This window comes from Octopus sinensis, unplaced genomic scaffold, assembly GCF_006345805.1.
Source record: "Octopus sinensis unplaced genomic scaffold, ASM634580v1 Contig10079, whole genome shotgun sequence".
Lineage (NCBI taxonomy): Eukaryota > Metazoa > Mollusca > Cephalopoda > Octopoda > Octopodidae > Octopus > Octopus sinensis.
The window spans coordinates 193,645-207,940 of record NW_021831989.1 but is presented as its reverse complement, the minus strand read 5'-3'; the positions used below and the strand labels follow the sequence as shown (position 1 = coordinate 207,940).

General features: G+C 33.6%; 1 long non-coding RNA gene and 1 pseudogene across 1 annotated transcript; both read left to right on the top strand.

Annotated features, from left to right (window-relative positions):
* The first annotated feature begins 2,096 nt into the window (after positions 1 to 2,096).
* On the top strand, positions 2,097 to 2,634 carry LOC115228271. Its single transcript, XR_003883196.2, has 3 exons — positions 2,097 to 2,172; positions 2,203 to 2,269; positions 2,300 to 2,634. It is a non-coding gene; the product is annotated as an uncharacterized LOC115228271 (long non-coding RNA).
* An 822-nt stretch (positions 2,635 to 3,456) lies between these two features.
* Positions 3,457 to 12,573, top strand: LOC115228242 (annotated as a pseudogene).
* The last annotated feature ends 1,723 nt before the right edge of the window (positions 12,574 to 14,296 follow it).

The window sequence follows — 14,296 nt, the reverse complement described above, 5'->3', positions numbered from 1 at the left end:
AAGGTGGGTCGTCTCTCACAATTTCGTCTTTTAACAATCTCATTTGTTTACATTTTGGTCTCTGTCGTCTCTTCACTACTTCCCGTCTCCCAAAATGTGGAAGACTTCGATTTCTGCTGTTATGTTTTGATTTCTGCGTAGTATGGATAGACCGAGGTGCTGTAGTCGAGATCTGGAACTCTATTTCCATGGAAGCATCATATGAACTACTCCTACGGAATAACATGTTGCCCGAAGGGTATTTAATTGGTACTTTTTTCTTGCCAATATAGCACATGCTCCTGGAGACGAATTGGACATTGTTAGGAGTTTTTACAAATCAATGCCTGGTGGACTATTGGGCCACTGTTGGTTCAGATATTTGCATGTTTTGGGAAATCCAGTGAGACTGGCCTTCCTCCAACAAGATTATGAATTCCCTCAAAACTAGTTGTGAGCCTTCTGTCGTCATCAAGACAGCGAATTGTATTGCAAAGAACTTTGAGGCCTCGATGAGGAGTGTATCCCAGTTTGATGGGTCCTCATATAGTTCTCTATTATCCGGGGAGGCCATTTCGGAGATATTTTCCAATTATCGGGAACAATTTGAAGAGCAAAGTATGCCGCTGTTGAATGAGCTGTCCTCACATCTTATCAATTGTATTTCCGTCGCTTGTGGAACTTTGTTCGACTGGTTCGCAGTAAGAAGCCTACTGAGTGCATTCTGCTCGTGTATTTGGTGAGGTTTCACTGCACACTTCTCAGAATCATAAGAGAAGGCTGTGAGGTGCCCAAATTTGCTAATAAATTTTATTTTCTACCTACCTTTTAGCATCTCAAATACAACTGTCCATAGGAAAAGCACTCGCTTTCTAAAAATAAATCAACTACCTTTAATGGCTGTCCCTGAAGCTTGTTTATTGTTATCGCAAAACTCATCTTCAATTGAAATTTTGTTTTCCTTATGAATTCTTCGGGCGTGATGTGCTTTCTTTTCTGCGTTTGTTTTGTGGGAACACCTGAAGAATCTTCTTAAAATAAAACGACCGGAGGGAGACGAGCTGGCTCTTCCAGAGAATCTCTGTCGCCGTGCTCTCCAAAAATTGCCATTGAACTGACACTTAGGCTCTCGACTACTCTCTCACCCATCTACCCTAGCTAGCATCTAACCTATTAAAATATCTTAAATTTTACACTTTTTTGAAATTTTGACTGTAGTGGCTCGATTAAGAACAAAAAGATTTTCTGATCGTCGTTTTCAGCAGAGAACGAATTAAACTGGATAAGATATTTGGTAGAAAAACTGATTGCATCAAATGTTATGAGAAAAAATACTCTCAGGCAATAATCGAAAATCCACCAGTCACAAAGTCGGGGAAATACTCAAACAAAAGCTGAGATATATTGAAAAACTTGTTCACAAAGCTTGGGAAAATCTATCAGAATGACTGCCTGGAAAAGCCACTCAAACCTGTTGAATCCAAATATTGCCAATATGGATAAAAATAAAAGGCCATCCAACTGAAAATCGAAAAAACCAACAACCAGAAAGCAAAAAAAACTCAAAAGAGAACGTAAGAATGTATCGTGAACAATCAAGAAGGAAAATTTTAAATACGTGAAAACTGTATTAAACTTTCGAATTTCTGAAGTTTAAGACCTGGAGGATGGTGCACAAATATATGCGGCCATCAGGCTACTGCGTCGTCGACAGCAGAAAACATACCTCGTTTTGCATGTGGAAACAATTGGAAATTCAATTGAAATAGTCAATACAATTGTAAACCACTTCGAAATAATTCTATGATAGAGCAAATATAAATATGTAACTAAAGGAACTAAAATAGACTAGTATTAGGCACTAAACATTAGTAGCTCATCTTGTACATAAAAAATAAAGAAACTAAAGATGGAATGATAAATTTCTGTCTGTAGAAAGTCCTACATTCTATATCAAGACGAGCATGTTTTTCAAAATTTAATTTAGTCAAAGGAATGAATTTCATAAACAAAAATTAAATCAGATAAAGTCTATCTTGTAATAAAAGGATAATTTTATAGGTAATACAAAAATTATGTAATAAATATATTTAAATAAACAAGTTGTGGTAATATTTATTTAGTTTAATAGATAGGCAAATGAACGACGAAAACAATTTTATGAAGACTCAAGATATACTAAATGCAGCATTGGTTTATTTATACAAATTAAATCCATCATAGTCAGACAAGGGAGTCGTTTTTGACGTCGCAAATGCCTTCAACGATGATCCTATTACTACAATCGAAGGTTAAATCAAACAAGAGACACTATTTTAAGGACTCGATGACTTTTCTGGAGACGATTTGCCAATGGCCACAGAACACTGCTCAGATAACTCTACAGACAAACATAATCTTTTCCGAGGACTGGATAGAATGCACATTGAAGCTTTCCCTTTCGAGACATGCCAATTCGAGGATCTAAAAGACCAAATGGTCGATATTTGGAATTCACTTGTCTTTAAAAAAGTGATTCACCCCGGAACCGGAAAGTCCACCCCGGGAGACTCTTTCGTAGTCAGAAGTCAATTTTATATTCTCAGATTTAGTAAAATATCAGGCATATTTGGAGGGGCAGTTGGAACCTTACGATTCCAAGATCAAACGAGTCCGCCTCGGCACGAGTTGATTGCTTTTTGTAACTTTGTTAGACTCAATGGTGTTTGGACTCGAATTGGGAATCAAGTCGATGGTCCACGAGGAAGTTTCCGCGTTTTTACTTCACCCAGACGTGGCATATGGTGACAACGGAATGTACCCACTAGTCCCTCCCTACTCTTATGGTTGTGTCTGTTTTGTATTTTTAGTTTTATTCCGAGTAGAAATTTTGCAGTTTTCTCCTGCAACTCCTGTGGATATATATTACGACAGTACATACGTATTTGGGGTTTTTGACTTTTAGAATGTTCGAAGATATCTGCCATTTGAAGAGATCCAAGAAGTAGTCAATCAGGAGAAAGCCGTAAGTGACTTTAAATTTATATTTAGGAAGGCAATAAATGTTTCTCGTTTGGAAAATTTCGGAGTGCTCAACGTTACTACGAGCGGGTTGATATTTGTGTTTATTCCAAGTCTCTAAAAGTGATTTCAGAACGTCACATTCAAAACTTTTACGAGGAAGTACACATTAAGAGAATAAAGCAGGAATTGTTATGTAATACCGCCTTTTGTCATCTGCGTCTGGAAGAGTACGAAAAATGTGTCGATTGCTGCAAGAAATGTCTTGAAATTGACGAGAATTACATCAAAGCTTTGTACCGTTGTGGAAAAGCGTATTTGGCAATGGGTAGAAGAGAAAAAGGCATAAAATACTTGAAGAAATGTCTCAAATTGGAGCCCAACAACACTCAAATAGGGCGTGACCTTATTATTCTGGAGAAGGAGGCGCGAGTCAAATTAGCGGAGGAGTGTGAGTATTACAGGAAGGGGTTTGGAATGTCTAAAGTGGTCAAAGAATCTGAGGAAGATCAGTTTGATAGACAAATTGATTCGGATTTTAAAGATTCGGTGTATCAGTTGTTGAATCAGCTCATTGACGAAAGTGATTGTGATGATGTCGTTTTCTCGGATGTTTTTACGCCCGAAGAACGTTATTTTGTATATAAAACGGCGGTGACAATGAATTTGGAGACAAAGAGGGTTTTAAATTGTGATTAATCGTAGATTGGCAACTCTCTTAAAGTTTGTAGATTCAAATAAACGTTTTTGTTTTTTTTCAATTTTTGTAATAAAAGTTTTTGTTTCTTTTTTTAGGAATCTATACCATTTTCAAGTCAATTTGTGAATTACAAACTTCAAATGTCAACCGCAGAAATCAAATTTACAATTACAAACTTCTAATTTATAAATACGAAAGTCAATGTTGCATATAAAAAAATTTTCGTAAAAATACATCGAAACTTGTTTGATGACTGAAAAAACAAGATACAAAAAATAATAATTGAAAAACATGAAAATTTTGACAAATGGCAGTCTTCATGTTCTTCTCTTGGAATGAATTTAAGAGCAGCTTATCATTGGATTGAAAATAAAGATAAAGAAAGACATCCAATAGGAGGTAAGAGACATTCAAAAAAATCAAATAAATATAAATGAATTAATCAGTTGAATTGAAGCTGATCCTCAGATCACTTTGAAAGAATGTGCGTAGAAAATACGAAATTATTATTCAATGTCTGTGTCTGTTTCAACCGTAAAAATTGGCTTGATGGGGAATTAATTTCTCTCAACACATGTCGACAAGTAGCCAATGTAAATTCTCTTGAAAATAAAGAAAAAAGAATACATTATTTTGATTGTTTGTCTAAAGCAGGGTTCTTAACCTTTTTGACCCGTCGACCCCTTGATTTTTTTTGACTCCCCTAATATTTAATCGACCTTCGTGAAAATTTTATATACAACAGACAATACTAAGGCAATACAGCTTCGACAAAAAAGGATTCATCATCTAAGATGGAATTTCTAATTCAAGAATATCTTGGAATCGGAGAATCAAATCTTTTTCTATACTAAATAAATATTGCAAAAAGTTGTCAATATCTTCATCAAATTTTTGACAAATTGATTGGAATTCGGGAATTTTATAATAATTTTTTTTCCAAGTTATATTTATATAACTTTATTTTTTTGATAAATATTTGAATAATTATTTTACAATCTATTAACGTCACATACTTTCCCTCAAGTTTTAATGAAATTTCATTAAATTTTCAAAAAATCCAATTTCTTTCTTTTTCGATACAATTAAATATGCTAAATTTTTGTCATCCTCATAAGTTAAAAAATTCACGATTGTGTCAAATAATATTAAAAATGATTCTAATGCATTTCCCTTTGATAACCATCGCACCTATAAAATAAAATTGGAAACTATAACCTCAGTGTCAAGCACAAAACGGACATATGTTTCTTTAGCCTCATAGCAAAATTTTCTAAAGAGACGATCATACTTGCTGTTTGCTCTAATTTTGGTGATGGTTTTAATAACTATATTTAACGTTTCATGTAAAATTGGTGAAAGAGCTTTTGAAATCAAATGGTGTCTATGTAGAACGCAATGTATATGAATCACATTAGGACAAATTTTTTTTCAAATATGCTGCAAATCTTTTATACTTCCCAACCATAGACATTGCACCATTTGTGGCACAAGAAACCAAATTTTCATATGGAATCTTTTTCTTATCCAAAAATAATTCAATGTCATGGAATAGCATTCAAAAAGCTAATTTGGAAGATTTCCCTCCTGAATTATTCGTGTATTCATGGAAATGCCCGGGAACCATATTATCTGTCGAAAGAATTTCTCGATGCTAAATAAACTTTTAGCGAAAGGCAGGAACTTCAAGGATAAAAATATTAAACCTTATTTAATGTGTAGTTTTAATAAATTTAAATTCTTAATGATATATAAGTTTCACTAGAACTGACATAAGGTGAATGATTTACTAGCCATGTTTTTTAGGAAGTACGTGGTTGTGGGTAAAATCCCAGCCTCTTGAAAAATTTTATTTAAAATTTTGAATTTTTGACTATTTTAGTTTAGACAACTACAAGTCCAAAAATTTAAAATAAGGTTTGTTACTAAAAATCTGGTTATTTTTGGTTTCCGCCTGCGAAAAAGGGCCAAAAGATTACTGAATTTATCTTGGCATAAAGTCATATTTTCCAACCAATAATGTCATATTTTCGAATTAGAAGGTCCAAAAAGTCATATTTTTAAAGTCATATTTGAATCATTTTAGGGTCCCCAAGTATTTCATTTTCGACTCCTTACGATCGATCTGGGCTGATTTTTGACCCCAGGCTGAGAACCGCTGGTCTAAAGCATGATCGGCTAAAAGAACTTTAATTTGGATCGATGAATCCAATTTTAATTTATATTCCAAAAGCAAAGATAGAGGATCAAAAATAGGATCTCGTTTTTTTGTTATGACTCCAAATTCAAGAGGCTCTAACTTACAATGTCTGCTTTAACATTGCTTAATTTTCAATGCAAAAGAGATGAAAGAGTTAATTAATGAATGCAGGTTTTCAGGCGTACAAGATTAACTTTATAATTAACAATGCTCATGTTCACAATCAATTGGAATCAGTTGTAGAGCAATTTGAATTTCCATGAAAGTTATCTGTGAGTCGATTGATTATTCCAACCCTGGAGAATGGATGTCATCTCTATTGATTTGTGTCAAAAACCGTCTTAAACAAGTCCCCAGAGGAGGTTGCCCATTCATTGCTACTTATTTTAATTCCAAATTTGGAAAAAAGAAATCAATCTATGAATTAAAAAAACATGCTTCTGTCTGTGAATAAAAGTGAAATTACCAAAAATGGAAATAAAATGAATAACAATTCCCCTGATTTGGCACTATACAACAAGGTGTTTGAGGAATTATTAATTCAAATTGATGAAAATAATTCTAAACCAATCGATTTGGGGTAACAGACAAGGAAGATACCGTCTCATTATGTAAATCAAGAAGTAATCGAAATGATAAATAAATTATTGATCGAATATACAAGTCTGCAGATCAAGTATCCAGCACCATTCGCTTTCAATGCTTTCAAATGAGAATAAAAGTTTACAAATGGAATTGTTGAGATCCAATCGGATTTTATACTAAAGGTTAAATTTTTGGAGGCTGGAATACTTGCTTCATTTAAGCATCTTCGTGAAAAGTTTAAAAACTTTAGAAATTTTGCTGCCAAAATAATCGCTATGTTTGGTTCGACATATGTGTGTGGCGAACAAGGTCTGTAAGTTTTCCTCTTACCACATTTCTCCCAATTTCAGACGTAATTAAAATGAGAAGCAACAATATCGTGCAAAATAATATGAGACAGCTACGTGCAACATCAATTAAATTAAATTTTGGTGGTACTTAATTAGTTATATAGATAGCCAAATGAACGATGAAAACAACTTTATGAACTCTAAAGATACACTAAATGCAGAAATGGTTTATTTATACAAATCAAATCCTTTATAGTCGGACAATGGAGACGTAAATGATGTCGCAAATGCCTTCAATGATGACCCTACTACTACGATCGAAGGTTAAAACACACAAGAGACACTATTTTAAGGATTCAATGACTTTTATGGATACTTCGTACCAATGGAAACAGACGGAGACGGACTTTCAAGACAAGAAGAACATTATAATTTTATCCGAGCCTTTGAAAAAATGCATTTTGAATCTTTCCCTTTTAAGACATGGGAAGTCGAGTATCTAAAATACCAAATGGTCGATATTTGGAATTCACTTATCTTTAAAAAAGTGATGCACCACGGAACCGGAAGGTTCACTCCAGATGACACTTGTGTAGTCAGAAGTATATTTTATATTCTCAGATTTAGTAAAATATCAGGCATATTTACATGGAAGGATGGAACCATACGAATCCAAGACCAAACTCTTTCGTCTTGGCATAAGTTGATTGATTTTTGTAACTTTATTAGACGCAATAGCGTTTGGACTTGATTTGGGAATCAAGTCGATGGTCCTCGAGGAAGTTTCCGCGTTTTTACTAGACCCAGACGTGGCATTTGGTGACCGCGGAATGTACCCATACGTCCGTCCCAACACTTATGGTTATGTCTGTTTTGTATTTTTAGTTTTATTCCGAGTAGAACTTTTGGAGATTTTTTAAACTCCAGTGGATTGGTAACTCTTTTAAACTTTTTAGATTTAAATAAACGTTCTTGTTTGTTTTGTCAATTTTTTTAAATTAATGTTTTTGTTTCTTTTCGAGATCTTCAGTGACTTCTTTTCTTCGCTTGAATGATTTATTGACAACTCCATCCCATGTCTAGACAATTGGAATAAAAAATTGGAATAATCTTTATTTTTGCTTTATAGAGGATCGATCGACAGATCTATTTATGAAATTTCTCCACTTCAACTTGTTTTAAGCCAGTGTTTCTTAACCTTTTTTAAACGGGGACCACTTTAGTCTGTTGAATTTTTCTGGGGACCACCAGTAACAAAACAATTTAATAAAAAAGCTAACAAAATTAAAAAAATCATAGTATTTAGAGTTAGTGTGATTTTTGATCCTGCTTTACGGAAACTATTTGTTCAATTTTTGGTACAATGTCGAAAGTGCCATTTTCATATCGTCTTCCATCTTAAGTCGATTATTAACTTTACTTCTCAGAATAACAAGACAAGACATTGCCATTTCACATAAGTGGTTGGAAAGGGAATTATCACTTCCAATGCATTTTTACTTAAGATTGGATATGTGACAAAGTTTTTTCACATAAATTATATCAAATCAAACGAATTTAGAATCAAACCTCAGATTAAAATTGATTTGAAACGACCGAGATATTAGATAACTTCCCAAAATTATAATTGTTTTAATCAATTATTGTTAATTTATCGAATGGGAATTCTGTTATATAATCTATTTTCTATTAATTAATATTGATTAATCGAAGAGAAGGCCAGCAGTCTGGCGAATTGCCAAACTGTTTCCCCGGATAACGGCGATCGAGAACCGTTGCAATAGCCAGTCCACCTCCCGAGGATCGTGATTGCGCATTGAGATTTTGGCTCCAAGCTTTCGGAGGAACTCGACGTCTCCGCCGCTATCGGTATCACGAAATTGAACCAAGGACTTTATTCCGTTGGACATCTTCCCAGTTGCCAAGTAATTATCCGAGTTTTTTTGTTTTTCGTTTCTCATCTGTAAATTGGGATTTTTTTCTGAAAATTTTGAGCTCCATCTTTTGTTCATTCACTTTCAAAAACTATTTTTCGAATACTCCAGAGCATGATTGAGGACTTCCCTGATCTTTTCAATGTCTTCCGAAACAAAGCATACGTCATCCGCCTAGTTCAGTTTTGTGATCGAACTCGGCTCAATTCTACATCTTAGGTCACAGAGGATCGCCTCCATGTAAATAAAAAACTGTATTGGCGATAAAGAGTTGCCTTGTGGAATACCAATATGTTTTGAAATTGAGGGACATTTCTGACTTAGCCCAGAGTTCTATTTCAAGTGAGAGACGCTCAATGACGCTCAGACAAGATCAATTCCTAGTATGTGATCAGCTTTCTGGATATGTGTGGTACATATCCATCTGCGTGTCTGATTACTGTATTTGACTACACCTTTTTTACTTTGCTTTCAGAAATTTTCATATTGAGTTCAGAAATTCAGATTGCATAAATTATAATTTTAATACTCTGAAAAAGGAGAAATCCTATCCAAAATAATCAAAGACAGTAGTTTCCGTAGGGTCGTTAGAAAGATAATTGGTCTGAAATTCAGTCGGCTTTCCAGGTTTCTGTATAGGTATTTAATTCCTTATTGTGTTTTGCAAATAAATCACTGCTATTTCTTTTTGGTCAAGCAATTGTCTACTGGTAATATACGATCCTTCAGGCTTGTCAGGTCTGCCTAACAATAAAAACAATTAAATATTGACCAGAAAAGTCAAGATCGAACATTTTAATCAGGTCTCTATAACCAGCCTGCTCGTTTACGTGTTACTACTGAACAAATTAATACAAGAAACTTTAAAGATGAATTAATAGACATTGAATTGTCATTTTTTAGATAAGACATCAACACTGATCTTTTCTCATCATCTAAAAATTCGATCTATGCGTGAATTGAAAAAAACTATTTTGCAAGTATCGGAATACTTGGATTCAAATTTATCCGGCATTAAAGCTAGATTCATCTCGTAATCATTACTAAGATTAAATTGGAACTTTAATAAAAGTTAATTTAAAACTTTATCCTACGACGACATAATTGTATTTACTACAATGCACGCTTATTTTCCTATTTATCGTCTTGTATTGATCATTATTGCCAATAGGATATATTTCAAACTCAAAAGAAGCTTTTGCTAACAATTTTTAAGACTACTGTTCACTTTGCCATATTCCCTCAATAGTGATAATTTTTCTTTAAACGCAGACATTTTTTTCAATAACTTCAATGTTGGAAGCATTATTACCTTAACATAAATTATTAATAAAAATACCTTTTAGTGATAAGTTTAATTCATTTAAAATACTAAATATGACAGCCAGATAATATAGTTTAAGAATGAAAATATAGTTGTTAAACAAATCGGCAAATTCGGTCGATCCAATATCTCTAAAAATAAACGGATTTATTAAATTTTTTCCAGAAGAATGAGAGACTTTGTTTTTGGCAATAATTAAGATATCTAAAATAAATGCTTCAATTATTAATACCTCATATAAAGCTAGCAGACATGGTTTATCTGTTGGTCTAAATCCGAAATTAATTTTTTTCAATTAAGAAAAAAACCATTGAAGCACTTTTTTAAAAAGAACTTTAGACCAAAACTTTTTAAGAAGAAAAATTTTTATTTAAAAAAGAGGCTGTTAGTAGAAGTCCTTCGGGGTCTCAAAATTGCGTTTTTTAGGGATCAAGTAAGTCACCCCAGTGTAAAACCAGCTATCAGACATGTACTCTCCATTAATTACTCGGACTATCTCTTTAGACAGAAAGCCATGGAAAGAATCCGTCTTCTTAATGAACAAGTTATACGTTCCGTCATATCCGCATCGTCAATGAACAAGTTATACGTTCCACAATTGTAGCCGTGATAAAATTAATTGTTTGGTAATGATAACAATTTTTTTCAAACATACAAATTTCTGCTCAAGATTTCAAATCACCTGGATGATAATTGCAGTTAACTAATGGTTAATATATGTCACCGTCTTGAAGGGACCCCCAGGGTTGAACGGAAATTAAGAATTAAAAAGGCAAAAGTAAATGGCAGGCATAAATTATATGTAAAAAATAGTATTTTAATTATTTTTATAATAATTCTAATGTTTAATTTATTATTTTAGAATGGCTTGTCTAAAATTTTATTTTTACATATCAAATTATGACATGCAATGCGACATTGTGACCTTACTCATGAGGGTTAGGGTTAGGGTAGGGTTAGGGTAGGGTTAGGGTAGGGTTAGGGTTAGGGTTAGGGTTAGGTTAGGGTTAGGGTCAGGATTAGGGTTAGGGCTAGGTTTAGGGTAGGGTTAGGGTCAGGATTAGGGTTAGGTTTAGGGTAGGGTTAGGATTAGGGTTAGGTAACATCTATGAAGTGGTGGAAATGGGTATAAGTGGGTTTACGATTGGTTACTTTACTTTGTTTTTAACTATATATAATTGGCTTTGTAAATTGTAATGACATTCATTTGAAATATTTATTATATTATTTATAATTAGTCTATTTATTTTTCTGAAATTAAGGCAGTACTAATGTAATCATAATTTTACTAATATATAAATATTTTGAGGTCATGCAAGTATCTCTAGAATCCCCTTTTGGGTATTTCAATTATTAAGTGTATGAAATGTCTAATTAGGGTAGGGTCCCTTCAAACTTGGGGTCGTTCGATGCCTGTGACAATATATTGTGGCAGAATATCTTTTTTAATATGATAAATTGCAGGGTTTAATCCTCAGGGTGTCAGTTTTGACCATCCTTCGCTGCACCTTTGGAGTTGGCCTTCAAAAGTCTCTCTCTGATAAAAAAATTCTCTGAATATACTCGACTTTCACAATTTGAAATTTTAGTTCCTCTAGGCAATGTCTGAAACTAAGGATTTCAACGTCCATATCACCTTACACTCTCCAAAGTCACATCTCCCTTCCACATTGTTTTTTTGGTGTGCAATTTTGATTAATTCTTTCTTTCTTTATATTGATTTCGGATTTGTTTTAATTTTGTTATTAATAAATTTATTTTATAATATTTTAGATTATTTATTTTATAATAATTAGTTTTAACACATTCACACGTGCAATGGTTTCCTTGTTGTTTCAATTTTTTATCATAACTCATTATTTAATACGAATATATAATTCAACCTAATTATCTATATCTAAAATTTGTAGGGAATTGACATTTGCCATCGATATGACCGAAAAGTTAGGAGAACGAGACCTCACACTCCAAACTTATACCACCGTGAAATAATCAAGGCAATATAACACAAATTAACCCCTTATTCAGATCTATAAATATCTACTACGAAAAACTGACTCTGGATTCAACTCAGTTGTATATCGACGTCTTCTTATGAGCCGAACCAATCGTCCTCCTCTCGCCCTTTCACGCCTTATAAAGCACATGTCCAAGCAACAGGCTGAGGGGGCCATTGCTGTGTGTGTGGGGACAGTTACTGACGATATTCGGTTGCTGAGTGAAAATATTCCTCCTCTTACTGTTGTCCCTATTTCTTATGTTTAAAGATTTGTGCTCTTCATGTTACGGCTAAGGCTCGGGCTCGTGTTTTGAAAGCGGGAGGGACGATTTTAACATTTGATCAGCTGGCTTTGAGGGCTCCATCAGGGCAGAAGACAGTCCTCATGCAAGGGCATAGAAATTCTCGCAGGGTTGCTAAATATAATGGACCAGCTCCTGGAGCTCCGCATAGTCATACGAGGTAAGGTTGTGGTGAGTTATTTAGACCTCATGTCCGCCATAAGGGTAATAAGTTCGAACGGGCTAGAGGAAGGAGAAAGAGTCGTGGCTATAAAAAGTAATTCTCTCCTGATTTTGATTTCTTTTTTGTTCTAAAAATAATTGTTAGTTTCTTATTAGTATTAATTTTTGTTGTGTGAATGTTCGTCTATTTAGTGTTTCAGGTTGTCTGATTCAATAGTCAGCTTGGCTGGTTAAGACCTCTAAAATGGATGAATGTTGCAATATTGGAAAAATGTTTAGTTAGGTACATTAGGAATTTGAATTTATTGTTACTACAGTCCGACCCCCAAATGGGGCACCAAGTGCCCCAAATGCGGGGGTGCCCCAAAAACAGGGGTTTGTTTTTTTTTAAAATTAAACCATTAATAAACATCAAAAAACATTTTTACTAAAATATTCAGTTATTTTCTTTTTATTTGTAGAGTTTTGTCTGATATTGTTCGTCAATTTCAGCCGAAAATCAAAAAAATCTCGGAGCATACTTGGTGCAACATTAGAAATTTTTTCTTCTAAATTGTTAAGCATCTTTTGTTTTTGCTACGACTTTTCACTATTTTCGGTTTCTGAATATGTATCATAAACATTATGTTCATGTCTTCGCATTCTCCATCAATTGTTTCGTTAACAACTTGATCTAAATGTTCATCTGTTAGACAGTTTTTTGTTGCATAAGAATCACGGTTCCTGTCGATTTTCTTCCAACAATTAACAATACTTTTCACATAAGATAAATCACATAAGCTTTTTCACCACATATTGACTTGAATTGAAGTTCATGCCGCAATTTAAATCTATCAAGGCACCCATTGGAAGCTTTAAAAGAAGTAAATCCAATTTTGAAGCTGTAACTAAGGCAATTTTTTTCAAAATAGGGCCTGAAATCGGAATTTTATCTACGCGTAGTCTTTGAAATATTTCAAAGACTTGATCATCAAATTTATCTTTATCGGCTTTAAATGTGTCATATCCTCAGAAATAGTATTGCCGTGTTGCAAGAAAGGTACAATATTTCGTTTTATTCTTGATATTGTTCCTTTACTTGTGTTGTACTTTTTCATTAGTTGCCTCTCAGATAAATTTTTCTTCAAAATTTCTTTAGCAATCTTCAATTAGTTTCGTAATCCATAACCACAACAATAAAAATATAAATTGAAAATAAAACAAAAAATAATTAATTTATTATAATTTTATTTTATTTTTAATTCCTTATAAATGATTTTATGGTGCCCCAAAAATTCCATAATTTTTTATCGATTTTTATTTTTTTTCTGCCAAAATGTACTTTTGGAATAAAGTGCCCCAAATTGCGGGGGTGCCCCAAAATCCGAGGGTGCCCCACCCCTGGGGTCTGCCCCATTTTGGGGTCGGACTGTATATAGAAGAAAGTCGGCTGTGTAGTGATACAGTTGAATCCCGGCATGCGGAATTAATGTGTCTCGAAAAGCTGGGGTGTTTTCAAAAATTGGGGTTTAGTTTATTGATTTATAATTCATTTAACTTAAATTTCGAATTCTTCTTATTTCATTAATCTTTTTGAGTTGAAATTTAAACTAATAAGGGAGGTTGTTTCTAGCGCTTAAAAAAATTTTTCTAACGTTAAAAAGCACATTTGTAATTAAAAAAATTAGCACTTAAAATAATCAAATGTTGAATTTAAAGTATTGAATATGTCATACACTCAACTCTTTCAAATTGGCCCCTCTCAAATTGGTTGATTGTTTTTCGAGAAATCCTTTGGACAGGTCTCGCAAGATCACTGTCGAGTGAGTTCTCCAACTTAAA